At 34.2% G+C, this 14,712-nt stretch overlaps 1 long non-coding RNA gene across 2 annotated transcripts in view; it reads right to left on the bottom strand.

The window, feature by feature from the left end:
• Positions 1-14,712, bottom strand: part of LOC141544086 (uncharacterized) — a 92,193-nt gene that overhangs the window by 64,943 nt on the left and 12,538 nt on the right. Inside the window, exon 1 of one of the 2 annotated variants that reach the window (XR_012482543.1) lies at positions 649-693. The exons of the other annotated variant lie outside the window; for it this stretch is intronic. This is a non-coding gene — a long non-coding RNA (uncharacterized LOC141544086). Of the gene's footprint in view, positions 1-648; positions 694-14,712 lie in introns of those variants that run through there. 2 annotated transcript variants of the gene reach the window in all.

The following is a 14,712-nucleotide window of genomic DNA, read 5'->3' on the forward strand; positions in this document are numbered from 1 at the left end:
AAGTTATATTAGTGAGTTATTAGCTATTTGAAACAGCTGTGTAGAGCACACTGAACTCAAATCAATGGGATGATACACTTAGCAAAAGGCCTTTTATATGGAAGGCAATCCTGAAGCATAATTGCTAATAAAAGATCTATTAATGTCTTAAAATATGTTAACAAGTTCATTCAAGAGAGCTGGTGAATGAGTAGGTGATAATTAGGAAATCAGAGGTTAGACTGGTACTAGCAATTCTAGATCTAGCTGTAGAAAGTGTCCTTTGACTACTCACTAACATGCCACAGGGTTGGTATATGAGCTCATTTATATTGGGTGAATTTAGAAATCTATTTTAAGGAGCATGCAAATTAACATTCTTTTTTTCTACACCTTCTGCACTCAGTATGGTGTCAGACTCTCTAGTCCAGTGACTAGCAGAGCAGAGAGTGACAGGGTGGGCTGGCAAAAGGGTTTGTGTATATTTGCTTTTACTCTGAGGGAGGGTCTTTGGAATAGCGTGAGCTCCCACACATCACCCAGCTTGATCCTGAAGAGTTTTTGTAGTTGACTGCCTTTGAAAACCCTGCAGGAGATTGCTCAGCTTGCTTCTCAGCTGTGTAGGCTTGACTAAGAACTGAGACTTATGGAACATGACTTTAACCTCACTTCTTCATTCACTACAGGGTCCATCTTTCTCAATTTCTTTCATCTTCTTCTACCCTACAGAGAAAGATCCTAAAATAAAAAAATATGCAATGAAAAACCAATTAAAAAAACACTAAACAAATATAACATCACATCTTATTCACCCTCCTTAAAAGAAATCAGTCCAGTGATTATTTTTAACTAATTTAAATCGAGTATTTGAACAATATAAATATTAAATATTAAAAAAAAAACCCTAATGCTATACTATCAGAGATAGAAATTTAAGTTTGTTTTTCCCCTCATAGTTGTTTTACATTTTCTTTTTATGGTCTATTACTTGCCTTTCTAACTTTTAGTTTCTGCACCTAATTTATTTCCTCTAACTGCAATCTCAGTCATATTTTTCCCAGTACTTTCACTTGAATCATTGACATTTTTGGTTGGTTATGTCATTTCCATTTCAAATATAAAAAAAAAAATGAATGCAAGGCTCATGTTACTTTTTGAATGAAGGAAGGTAGGATTATGATTTTTACTAACAGCATGGCACTTTGATTTGTCTCAAAGGAAAGGTTGTAGCTTTAATGTCTTTTTCATTTCTTTCTGTAATCTATTAAGCCGCTCCTTGAACTCTCATCTTTGAACACTGATACATGTTATAGAGTGAACAAAAAGACAAACCAGATAATGTGATGATGAGATCTAGAGTACAGATCTAGAGTACAATACACATAAAGTATTTTAAAGCATTAAGTGAATGCCAGATAATAACAATAATAATAATGGTATACTAATAGGAAACGAAGGAAGAGGAGAGAGAAGGAAAAGGAGTAACCAGTCACAGTAGTGGTAATAATAAAAGTATTAGTAGCAGTAGCAGCAGTAATATTAGTAGTGAAGCTAAGATGATAGAAAGAGAAAAGCAATGCAAAGAAAAAAAATTCTATACTAACCAAAAACAGTATTACAGAGGCCAGTGAAGTAGAGATCCAAGAAAAGTATCCACCAGAGCAAATAAATATGACATTTTTTGGTTATCTATACGTCTGAAAATAATTTAATACAATGAAAATTCAAATTAGCTCAAACATAAAATGAACAGTTTGCATATTGTTATTATAATGAATAAAACCAAAGTTACATCAATGCTAGCCTCAGAGCAAAATTGGAGAAAGGTGAGGTGAAAGATCTATGATTATGGTCTGAAATGCCAGTAAATGAATTACTAGCAAAGTATTTTGCCATCTATGGCAGATCCCTCTTTTCTTAATAGAAGACATTACTACTTCTATCAAGAGATGAAAACATCTATTAAAGCTTAAAATAGCTCTAACATTTTTGCAACATTGTGTGTTTATCTTTGTATCTGCCTCTGTATATCTATCCACAAACTATATATGTATTTATATTTATAGTTATGGATATACAAAAACATATCCATATAAGAAAACATCATATTGTTGAAGGATATCCCTAAAAATCACAGTGTTGCAAAGAGCAACTCGTTGTTGATTCAGTAATTATTGAACAAGATGTCTGAGAGTGCCATGACATTTATATTGCTTTTATTGATTGTTGCAAAACCTTCGACTCAGTTCCAAACTCATAGCTTATTTATGTGATGCAAATATATAAAAGAGATGCTAGAGCATTTGATGTTTATCAGGAAACCTCTTTCCTACTAAAAGCAATGGTAACACAATGATGTAAAAAACAATTTGCAATTATGTAAAAGCCTCTAAGTGGCAAAATGTTTGAAATGATGAAGTTGGTGTTCAGAAGGCTAGAAATTAAATCTTGCTTCAGTTGCTTACTAGCTTTGTGACTCTCTTAGTCTCCATTTTCTTAACTTTAAAATGAGATGATTGGATTTGAACTCAATTTCTATTTATATCATAAAGCTCTGTCTTATATAGGGTCTTCTTTTCTCCCTCTATGTTATTTAATTTAGTAACTTCATCAGTTCCAATGGTTTCAATTATCAACTTTAAATTCTCAGCTTCCAATTCTATCTTTCTAGTCCTAACTATTTCTTTAACCTCCAGTCTCAAATACCCTTATGGCATGTTTTGTTGGACTTATGTCCAAAACAGAACTCATTGAATTTCCCCCCAAATAATCCCATTCTTTGGATATGAGAGTTAAAAGAAAGCAAGCAGTCAAGAATTAAAATTAAATTGCAAGACTAAATGATTGGGAAAATGGTGGTAACTTTTGCAAGATGCAAACATCATATGAGTGGTACTGTAGATATTTGAAAAATGATTATTTATTGATTATGGAGCTTACAATTTATTGACAAAGCTTTTAAAATTTTTTTTCACTGGGAAACACATAATTAGCATCAATTCTCAACAAATGTTATAATAAATGCTAGAAGAAAGAAATCACTGAGGGCTGAAGTTATTTTCTGGAGAAAGGACTTCCCAGGGGAAAAATCACTTTCATCTAAACAGTCAACACTGGTCAGAGTTTAATTTTATGGTTTCAGACTCCATAACTATATCACCACAGTTTAGTGCATAGAGGATTAATCTTCCTTTCTAAAGGATCTGAGTTCAGATTCTGTCCCTAAAACATGCTAACAATGACAAGAGCAAGTCCCTTAAGCCAATTCCCCAGTTAGAGATGATTTCTTTATTAGTAGAAGAAAGTTCCCTGTAAATGGCTAGAACTGAGCAAATGCACTTGGATAATGGAGCACGTGAGACTAACTGCCAATTGGACAATTCTCCATTAACATGTTTGAAGGATGACCTTCCCCAACTATTCTGTGGTGGCTTGATTGGTGGGTGTGGACAAAGAAGGGAAAGTGACTTGTGTGGGTGGAGTAGGAAGAGGAAATTGAGGCATTCTCCAGGTGGTGGAGAGAGAGGAAGGAGATGTGGAGATTGCTAGATCTAATCCCCTGATGGTGACCTCAAAAGACCAAGAATAAAGACTTTTGATTATCCTGACTCCGGCTGATTTCTGGGAAGACAGAGTTCCAGCAGTTCCCCATACTGAAGAAATTACAAGTATAGAGAAAAGAAAAACAAAATTAAAAAATCAACATTTTCTTCTCACATTCTGACTTGGCTTATTCCTTCTTTTTATCCATTTATTGTTTTAGGGTTATAATTATAATGCTTTTAAAAATAATCTAACTCAAATTTTATTTTCATAAACACATTTTTTTGCTCTCTTCCTGGCTGTCAATTAAGTATAGAACAGTTTTCCTTTCAACTGACAGGTTGACATTCTATAAACAAAAAAGGCTAGTACTAAGAATGAGGAAGTCATATCAGAGAAGAGAAAAACATAAAACTGAATTACCTTTCTTTCATTAAAAAGGTGGAGCTAATAGGAGAATTTAAAAGTTGTTTTGGAATTGTAGTTCCAGGAATACCACATAAGTAAAGTCTGATTATTGGATTATGAAGAACTTTGATATCATGGTTCATACAGTTCTATTGAAGGAATTATCGTGAAGAACAGAAGGCTTGGGAGGGGGAATAGGCATAATAGCTGTCTTCCAATATTTGAAGGACTATTTTATTTTTTAAAAAGTATTAGAATTGCCCTTCTCAGCACCAGATCTCAGAATAAGAAATAGTGTCTGGAAATTTTAGGGAGACAGATTTAAGTACAATGTAAAACAATACAAAAAACCCCAAACAAACAAATTTCTTGATATTTAGAACCATATTTTTTGTATGGTTTTTTTCAGGATATAGTGAACATCATCTCACTAGAAGTAATTAAGTGAAATCTTGATTATTATCTGTTGGATGTATTGTACATAGAATTAATACTTAGTTCTTGTCTTTTGAGGAGATACCCACTGAGGTTGATATTTTGTATTTCTGAATATTCTATGTTAATGAAGGGCAACAAAACCTTGATTTTGTTAACAAATTCCAAATAGGAATTGGTTCTATAATTTCATAGATACAGGGAATTGTCATGTAAGGAAACTGTCCCTCCCAATTCTCACAGGCACTTTCTCTAAAATTCACAATCTTACAACTTTGCCTGGAGCACAGAAAGATTAAGACATTTGCCCAGGGTGACATAACTAATAGATATTAGACTCAGAGCTTGAAGCCAGGTTTTCCTGGTTTTGTGGCCAGTTCTCTAGGCATTAGAAGATACTACTTATGCAAATTAAATCAAAATTACAGTTTGTTTGTTTGTTTTTCCATAGAGAGTCTGATTTTTCCACTCTTCAACCATTATTGAACCTATTGGCAAGGATAAAAGATACTCCATAGAATTAATAGATTTAGAACTAGAAGGGCTTATGGAAGGCCATGAAAACCAACTTTATCATTTCACAGATGAAGAAACAGGAGTCCAGAAAGGTTATATATTGCCCAGCATCACAGTTTAAAATATGTCTGAGGGAGGATTCAAACACAGATATTACTGACTCTGGAGCCATACATCATCCATTATGTACTTAGCTACCCACCTTCTTTTTTACAGTGCAATGTGTTAGAGGAGTTACAGAGTTTAGATGAGATAAATTCTTGCCCTCAGAGAAATTATGTATAGGCATTTTATCAGAGAGGTAAGCCACAAACACAGCTAACTATAACTACATTATGACTGATGCTTCTTTAGAAGTTTATAAAAGAAAATCATATATCAATAATCAATAAATATTTATTAATGTTTAATTATTTTATTAATGCCTACTTTGTGCCAGGCACTATACCAAGTTCTGGTAATACAGAGAAAGACAAAAGATAGTTTCTGTCCTCAAGGAACTCAGAAGCTCCTGGGGGAAGACAATAGATAAAAAGAAATTTTAAAAATAAATTGAAGACAGGGAGAAGATGGAAAGTAAAATTTAGTTCCTAAGCATGAAGAAGTCTTAGAGCCAAATATTGAGGTATCTGTCCAGGATCTCCTCCTCCAATAGAGGAATTGAGATTAGCTCTCTGATTTCTACCTTCTACTATCTTCTATCAGAGGAAAAGATAGTAACCCTAAGAAATACAGGTTACTAAAGAGATGGGAGTTTCAAAGTTATTTTGATTTTATGAGAGCAGTTATTTAAAGAAAATGATATAGTATAAATGAGTAGGTAGGTGGGAAACGAACCTTAATATGTGAAGTTTAAAGGGAGGGTTATTGGGAAATTCACTTTCTTGAGAGAGATAGTACCTATTGTATGTTATATAATGGGGATTCAGGTCTGGTGCATTTGTTTAAAATTATTTCCATTAGTTGAGAAAAAAAATTATTCAATGTTCCATGTCTACATACTGTATGGAGTTGGTGAGAGCTTGAAAAAAGAGGGATTTTTTTTTTCTGACTTCTGGCTTGGAACAAGGAACATAAGGTTCTAGGCCCTCTTCCAAGAAAGACTTCTGGAGTGAAAAAAAGACATTAGAAAGGAGGAGATGTGTAGAGGAGCACCCAAAGCCCATATATAATCCAGATTTCCAGTTTGCCTCATTAAATATTTTGGGGGATTCCTTTTGGGTAAAATCAAACACAGCTCTCCCTCACTTTAAATCCAATTCATTGAATGTTATTGCAGAGTAAAAGTTAATGTTAATCAGAAGGGAAATATTACATGATAAGATTGGAAAGATCAGGGTCTTTGACCAGGATCTACAGATCCAATAATACTGATATCCTACCTCTACAAAATGATTGATAATACTACTCTCCACTCTACAGGGTTCCCCATGGGGATTTCTGTTTCTTGGGTCATTATAATGATCTCAAAGTATCATAGATATTATTACTAATATAATAACTAGTAATTTTAATAAAATTATCCTATGGATTCATATGGGGTAAACTTTGTTTCACCATGCCATTGAAGAAATACCAGGTGGTGGGAGAGTGGTTTGGAATGTGAAGAATTTACAATAGATGTTATGGTCAAAATGTGCCCTTTTTGCCATGAAAAGGTTCATAGCAAAATCAAAATGATTAAGCAATGGGCTGTGAGTGAAGGGGATTTTTAAAAGATCAGAGATATAACTGTTCATACATGTATGCAAGTCAACAAATATGAACACCTGTGTGTGTGTGTGTGATTATATTATCTAATCACCATAGAGCATTCTTTGGGTATAAAAGACAAGGTTATAAGTTAATGTAAATGACTATAAGAATGAAAGGAAGAGTAACCTTCTCCTCGCTTCACTTATATCCTATTCATAAACCTAATCCAAAGAGATCACACTGCTACAGTCATAGGGTTTGTATGCTTCTCTTGGAACTGTACTTGCAGTAGTGGACTGAGCTGCTGAAGTTGGCATTTCTCTTTCTTGCTTTCTGAGGTTTGGAAACAAATGAGTTAAAGTTCTCAGAAAGGTGCTAAAATAAACCACTTATGAAAAATTAATTGGTAATTACTATATAATTTCCTGATTCTCAAATATTGGTGAGAATTGATTCTAATTAAGAGGAATTTAATATATACAAATAGCATGAGTTTTACATTTTGATTCAATTCAATGAATGATTCTATTAGCCAGCAATTTGAAACAGCAGAACCCAATTGTAATTCAAAGTAGAAAGTAAGAGAAGAATGTTTAAAAAAAAGTCACCCAAGGACAAACTAGTCACTCCCAGAACAGAAGAGAAATAGATTTTCTTAATTCTATTTTTTTTTTACTTTGGTTTAGGGAAGTAAGACAATTGCTTGATGGTCTATGGGGTAAAGTGATCTTTTTGACTTTTTCCTCACTGCCCCAACACACATGTGTACATTCCTCCCCTCCTTTCATCCCTTTACCCCAGGCATGCATGCAGATATTCATACTTTATTGGAAATATTTGAAATTTTAGGACTAGGTTATTTCCAGAGCAGGAAAACAAGACCCTAGAATAGCCCAGGGCAAGAGAGCAGCTGAGACCATTTGCACATTCTGCCTACACAGACTATGGGCATTCAGCAGAATGGAAGTCTGTAATGGGAGAGGGTGTTTTTCTCTGACCTTTGTTGAGACTGGCCTTAGAGTCTAGAGCATTTATATTCTAAGAACAACAGAGATGATCACTTCAGGAAGACATGTTTGACAGTGGAGAAGCATTTCATCAACTGTTTTGACCTGGATGCTCTGCCTCTTTTATCATCTTGCTAAAATGAAGAAATCCTGGTAACAAAGCCAGGTAAATGATGTATGTGTGTTTCCCATTATCACTAAAAGTGTGGATACTTTTGGTATGAGTCATAGAAATCTAGGGCACAGCTACATAATAGAAGTGAACCTCTGATAAGTCTCTAATTCAAGTTCAATAGCTTGGTCACACCTAATTAATCATTTATATTCTTCTTAGGGATACAGCCTAATGGGGTCTCACCCATGACAAAGGTAGGTCTGCCAGGTTCTCTCTCATCATCTGCTAATGAAGGAAGTCAGCTATTCAATGAGTAAAGAACACTTCAGGTATGGAAGTAAAAGGTTAACAAGAAGGGTTTCAACAGCAATTTACTTAAACAGACACATGTCACAAAGGAGATGGGACTAGAGGGGTTTGCTCTCTCTAGAGATGGACTTGTAGACTTGCTTGATGAAAGTTTGCCTGGGCTTCTGTACAGAGATTATTTTATTGTGGAGGGAATTTCATCCTGCTTTTTGATCTCTTGGGATACCAGGACAAACTGTAACACTCAGAAATCACACAATTTAGTTATTGATATTCTCTTCCTCTAATCTCTCCTTTCTCACCTCATATCCTCTGTAATCTGCCTTCCTGCCTCTACCTCCACTCTACTCTCCACTCTACAGGGTTCCCCATGGGGATTTCTGTTCCTTGGGTCATTATAATGATCTCAAAGCATCATAGATATTATTATTAATATAATAACTAGCAATTTTAATAAAATTATCCTATAGATTCATATGGGGTAAACTTTGTTTCACCATGCCATTGAAGAAGTATCAGGATTAAAATTCTAATTCTTATTAAGGGGCATTGAGAGTTCAGTGGTTGGAACACTGGACCTGGAGTCAGGAAAACCTGTATTCAAATCAAACCTCATATATTTGCTCGCTGTTTGATCCTGAGCAAGATAGTTAACTTCTGTTTGCTTCAGTCTCCTAAACTGTAGAAAGGATGGAGATAATAAAAGTATTTATTTGCCAGACTTGTTATGATATCATAAAATTCCTGGCATTTAGTAAGAGCTATATAAATGTTAACTATTATTATTATTATTATCATCCCTGTATCCTAGAGTATTTCTGTAGATGTTATAGGTCCATGATATTAAGCTTAGTATTTCCCTGCCTAAGGGAAATTTTTATTGGGACCCAAAGACATGCCAACAGGATAGAGAGCTAAATATATAAGTAGAGCCAGGGCCCGAGTTACCAAACAAGTTTTACTTAAGAAGATCTCTTTTTGTTGTTCTTAGAATATATATGCTAGGAGGCAGGGCTTCTTAAACTTTTTTCATTTGCAACCATATTCACCCCAAAAATTTTTACCTGACTCCAGGTATATAGGTATATAAAATAGGTATACAAATCAAACACTGTTAATAAATCATAATTTTGTAACCCCTAAATTCAATTCTGAGACTCCATAAGGAGTTGTGACCCAGAGTTTAAGAAGGTGGGCTCAGGACATAGGTGGCTGCCTAAATATGTGAAGATGACTTTAGTGAACCACATTTTATACATGTAATCTTGTATTTGGAAGAAATCACATACTATAATTAATAAATGTCTAATTAATTGACGAATTGATTTTCTTTTTGAGGACTGGGATATGAAACCATGATGTCACTAATACAGGAAGAAAAATCTCTCTAGATATGCACTTGCTCTGCATATTATATTCTTAGCTTATAGAACTAAGAGATTAAATACTTTGCCAAGGGTCACAGAGAAAGCATATGTAAGAGGTAGAAATAGAACTTAGATTTGAGGCCAGGTTTCTATCTTATTTGTCAGGTTGCCTCTTTATTTCCCTTTCAATCATCAACCTCTTAGTTTCAATGTTATGATTGTTATGCCTCACATTTACATGACACTTATAGAAATAATGTATGATTTTATTAGCGTGAGAATTACATACAGAAAGCTCAATCCTTATGTATGTATCTTAGATAAACAAGATAGACTCAGTCCTTCATGACTTAGTAGTAAGTATTAAAGAGCTACCCTGAGGCACATATAGTTTAAATGACTTGTTCATGACCATAGTTTACCCAAAACATTTTTAACACAACTCTATGAGATGATTAGTCTAGACTACAATATTCCCATTTTATAGATGAAGCTTAGGAAAGTGGATAAAGTGCTAGGCCAGAAGTCAGGAGGATTCATTTTCAGGAGTTCGAATCTGGCCTTCGATACATATTTGCTGTGTGACCCTGGCAAATCACTTTGCTCTGTTTGCCTCAGTTTCCTCATCTGTATAATAAGGTGGAGAAGGAAAGACAATCCACTTCACTATCTTTGCCAAGGAAATCTAAATGGTGTCATGAAGAGTTAGACAGAACTGAAATGACTTAACAACAAAATACACTACCTGTGGTTGCAAAGCTGATAAATGAAAGAACCAAGCCCAGAAGCCAGGTTTTTTGGCTCTCATTCCAGAGCTCTTTCCACTATGTGTTGCTGCCCTCTCCAGTGTGACACAGCAAAGGGGTTGTCATCCTTAACTCTTTCTCCTAAATTCCTAAGCATTTCCTCCAGGCCAAACAAACTCTATAGACCAAAAATCACTGACAGATTACATCCCTGCACTCAAGAATTTGAAATAGATTTCCAATTTGTCCAGGTCTGAGTCTGCCATCCCTAATAGATAGGCAGCTTTGTGACAAAGAGTGGAGGGGAAGTGCTCAATCATAAGCATTTACTAAAGGCATCTGTGTCTGTGACAGTGGTTTTCTTGAACAAAATACAAGGCACCTGACTAATAAATTGCTCTTGGATGGTTCCTCGGCAGACATATAACAGCATGCTTGCTGTTTGTCCACCCCAAGGAAGATCATTATCTTCTATTACCTTTCATGTGGCCAGTGAAACCTAGATTACTAGACAGGCTTTCTCAGGCATAACAATAAGTCTTGATTCACAGACTTATTGTGCTTTACCTCTCTGAGTATTGCAAGCAATTGACATATTAATAAACCATTAAAACATTTCTCCAAGGGAGCTTAATGTAATGACTATTCAATATATGTCTCCCAATTGTGCAAGGATATCCCTTAGTCTGTGACAACAGTGCACCATAATTATAAAGTTAAATGATGTTCTCTTTTATTTTTAACTTTAATCCATATCAAACACAATTGGTGCTTTAAAAATCATTTAAAAGATCTTCTGCTTCCATTTTTATTTAACCTACTACATCTATTTAATTTTCTTTTACCTTGAAATGGCATAGTTTTACTGTATTCCCTTCCATTTTGATCACTATTTCTTCTTGACTCATTTTCCCAAACTGGTGCCTATGCTTCAATAAATAATCTTTTGATCATTGTTAGTGAACATTCTTCTATTGACATGTTCTACAATTTGACAAAAATCGCAAGAATCTTAGAAGTCTCTGAATTTGGCAATACTATATCTTGGCAGAGTGTAAACAACAACTCACAATCACTTAAGTTCATTTTTGAAAACAGGAGCTTAATCATGATCTCAGAAGATTGATAATTAAGAACACTGTTCACCTCCATATAGAGAGGTGATGGACTAATGTGAAGAATGAGACAGATTTTTAGATATAGACAATGTAGGAATTTCTTCTGTTTAATTTCACATATTTATTTCAATAATTTTGTTTTGTTTTGTTTTGTTTTGCCAGTGTAGGAAAGGAGCATGAGAGGGAGAAAAAAAGCTTTGAAAGTGGGGGAAAAATGTTTCTTTAAACTTATTGAGAAAAAAAGAACTAATATATGTATTTTAATTTTATTATATTACTAGACATTGATAATTTTGCTGGACTTATTTTTGGTCCCTTTTTACCTTTGTTTTTTTTTTTTTTAATTGTTCCAAAAGTTCCACCTTTTTAGTTTGACTGTAATCAAGTACATGTTAGTCTAATCATAATAATATATAGAAATTTGTGTAACCAAGTAGAACCATTCACTTCCCCCTGATAATAACAATGAGTTTTTTTAGAGGATCTCTGACATTACATTTATAAGACAGCTTGACAAGGCAGAAACAACATTGGGGGCATCTTGTAGACAATTTTGTTGGTTTTTCTGTTCTCATTGCCATCTCAAGCTCCCATTGCATCCAGTGATTTATTTTCATGTAACTTTGTTCTTCCTTCATAATGGATGATGTTGTAACATCATCATGACTGACAGGAAAAGATAACCATAAATGTTGAAGGGGATATGGAAAAACTGGGACACCAATGCATTGTTGATGGAGTTGTGAAATGATCCAATCATTCTGGAGAGCAATTTGGAAATATGACCAAAGGGCTATAAAACTGTGCATAACTTTTATCCCAGCAGTGCCATTACTGGGTCTGTAACCCAAGTAAATCATAAAGGAGGGAAAAGGACCCACATGTGCAAAAATGTTTGTAGCAGCTTTTTTTTTTTCTGGTAGCAAAGAATTGGAAAATAAGTAGGTACCTATCAATTGGGAATAGCTAAACAAGTTGTGGTATATGAAGATAATGGAGTATTATTGTTCTATAAAAAATGATGAACAAGCTGATTTTTAGAAAGGCCTGGAAAGACTTACATGAGCTGATGCTGAGTGAAAGAAGCAAACTAGAAATATTGTATACACAATAACAGCAAGAATGGGGGATGATCAACTATAAAAGACTTGGTTCTTCTTAGTGGTTTAGTGATCCAAAGCAATTCCAATAGACTTTGGATAGAAAATACCATCTGCATTCAATAAAAGAATGAAAGAGAATGAATGTAAATCAACACATGCTACGTTCACTTCTTTTTTTCTGTTTTAGCTCGCCCATAGTTTTTCTCTTTTGCTCTGATTTTTCTCTCCCCACATGATTTATAAAGCAATGAGTGTTAAAAAATAATAACCTCATTTTGACTTCCCAAGTAAGTACCTTCTTTTAATCAGGGAAATTTGCTTTCATTTTCACATATGGTTTGACAATACTTATCTTTAATCCATTGAATATAATATTGCTCCCTATATTGCATATAATACTTTATCTTTTCAGTCAATTTTTATCTTTGATTAAATTAATGTTACATTAATTTCTTTTTTTAATGTTTTTTTTCTTTTTGTTCCTTCAGTTTGTGTGTATTATTTTTTCTAACCTAATATGTGTGATGGGAATCACAAGAGAATCCCTTCCTTCCTTTCCCTTTCCTTTCCCATTCTCCCTTCTTTTTCCCCTTCCTTTTCCATTGCCCTTCCCTTTTCCATTATGTCTTACTCTTTGAGGATATTAACTTAGGTAGATATGTGAAGAGTAAATTGAAATGGGAGAAGAATTGGGACAGAGAGACCAATAATCCAAATGAAAAGTGATAAGAAGATAAACTTTAATTATGTATATGTGAGTAGAGAGAAAGGGTTATATGTGAGAGATGTAAATACAGAAATGGCAACATGTGGATTGATTAGATATTTGGGTGGAAAATGGTGAGTTGAGAATAATACCAAGGTTATAAACCCAGGAAATTAGAATAATGGTTGTGCCTTCAAGATAAATAGGGAAATTTTGAAAAGATATGTTTGCGATGCAAGATATTGTTTTGGACATGTTGAGATGTCTCTGGGGAATAATTTTGATAATATAAAACTGAAGTTTTTGCTCAAAGGGAACTGGACATAGAAATTAGTAAGCCATCTTCATTGAAGTGGTACTTAAACTTGTGGAAGCTGAAGAGAGAAGGGATACACACACACACACACACACACACACATATGAACATACATAATAGGTGTAATAGGTAGAGAGGGAAGATTACTTTTGGGATCATCTAAATTTAGGGAGCATGATATGAATAATTAAGCAGCAAAAACAGATGAATGTCAAATATGTAGAATGAGAAAAGAGTAATATGAAAATTCAAAGAGATAGCATCAGGTAAGTCATAATGAATAATGTAAAATACAGAAAACATGTCAAAAAGCAAGGAGAGTGAGAAAAATCCAGTAAATTGGGGCAATTATGAGATTTTTGGTAATAAAAAATCCAGCAGTTTCAATTGATTAATGATGTTGGACATCAGATCAAAAGAATTAAGGTGTGAGTTGGGAATATAGAAAGTGGATGAAAGAAGCGATTTTATTTTTCTAAGAGTTGCCTGAGAAAGGAAGAAATAGAAACAATACTTGAAGGAACGGTAGGTACTAGTCATGATTTTTCTTTTCTTTCTTTTTAAGGATAGGTAAGAACTGAGAATGTTTGAAGGCAATAGAGAAAATATCTATACTTTTTTAATTCATTAGAGAGAGGGGCAGGGAGAGGGAAATGATTCTGAAGAAGATAGGGGGTATACAGGATCATGTAGAGAGGTTGCCCTACGCAAAGAAAAGGATCATCTCATTATCAGAGGCTGGAGGAAAAGGACAGTGGTGAATGATATGCTGAGTTTTGATATGAAGATATAATAAGATATATGTGAAAGGCTTAATAAAGCCACTGAAATAGCATCTATGATTATATGTGTGTCTCTACAATATATACATACCTATATTTTCTTGAGTAGAGGTTCAAGAGTAGAAGTTAGTATTGAATTGAAACAGTTAAATGGAGATTTAATTGGGAATGGGGCAAGTTAGATGGCATAGTAAATAGATAATCAGTCCTAATTTTCTTGAGTTCAAATCTGTCCTTAAACACTTTCTAGATATGTGATCCTAGACAAAGTACTTAATCCTATTTACCTCAGTTTCTTTGTATGCAAAATGAACTTGAGAAGGAAATGGCAAACTACTCCAGCTGAGAATATCTTTGCTGAGAATATTCCAACAGGAGTCATGAAGAGTTGGAAGTGACTGAACAAATGAACAAAAATAATTGCAAATGGAGGAAAGAAAAAGAATAAGGATAAGGGCCTGAGAATGTGCTGAAGAGTAAGGGAGAAAGGAACAATCATTTATTTATAAAGTACCTGCTGTATGTGAAGCACTGTGACAAGTACTTTGGGAATGTTAAATTACTTGA

The sequence above is a fragment of the Sminthopsis crassicaudata genome, chromosome 5 (genome assembly GCF_048593235.1).
Source record: "Sminthopsis crassicaudata isolate SCR6 chromosome 5, ASM4859323v1, whole genome shotgun sequence".
NCBI lineage: Eukaryota > Metazoa > Chordata > Mammalia > Dasyuromorphia > Dasyuridae > Sminthopsis > Sminthopsis crassicaudata.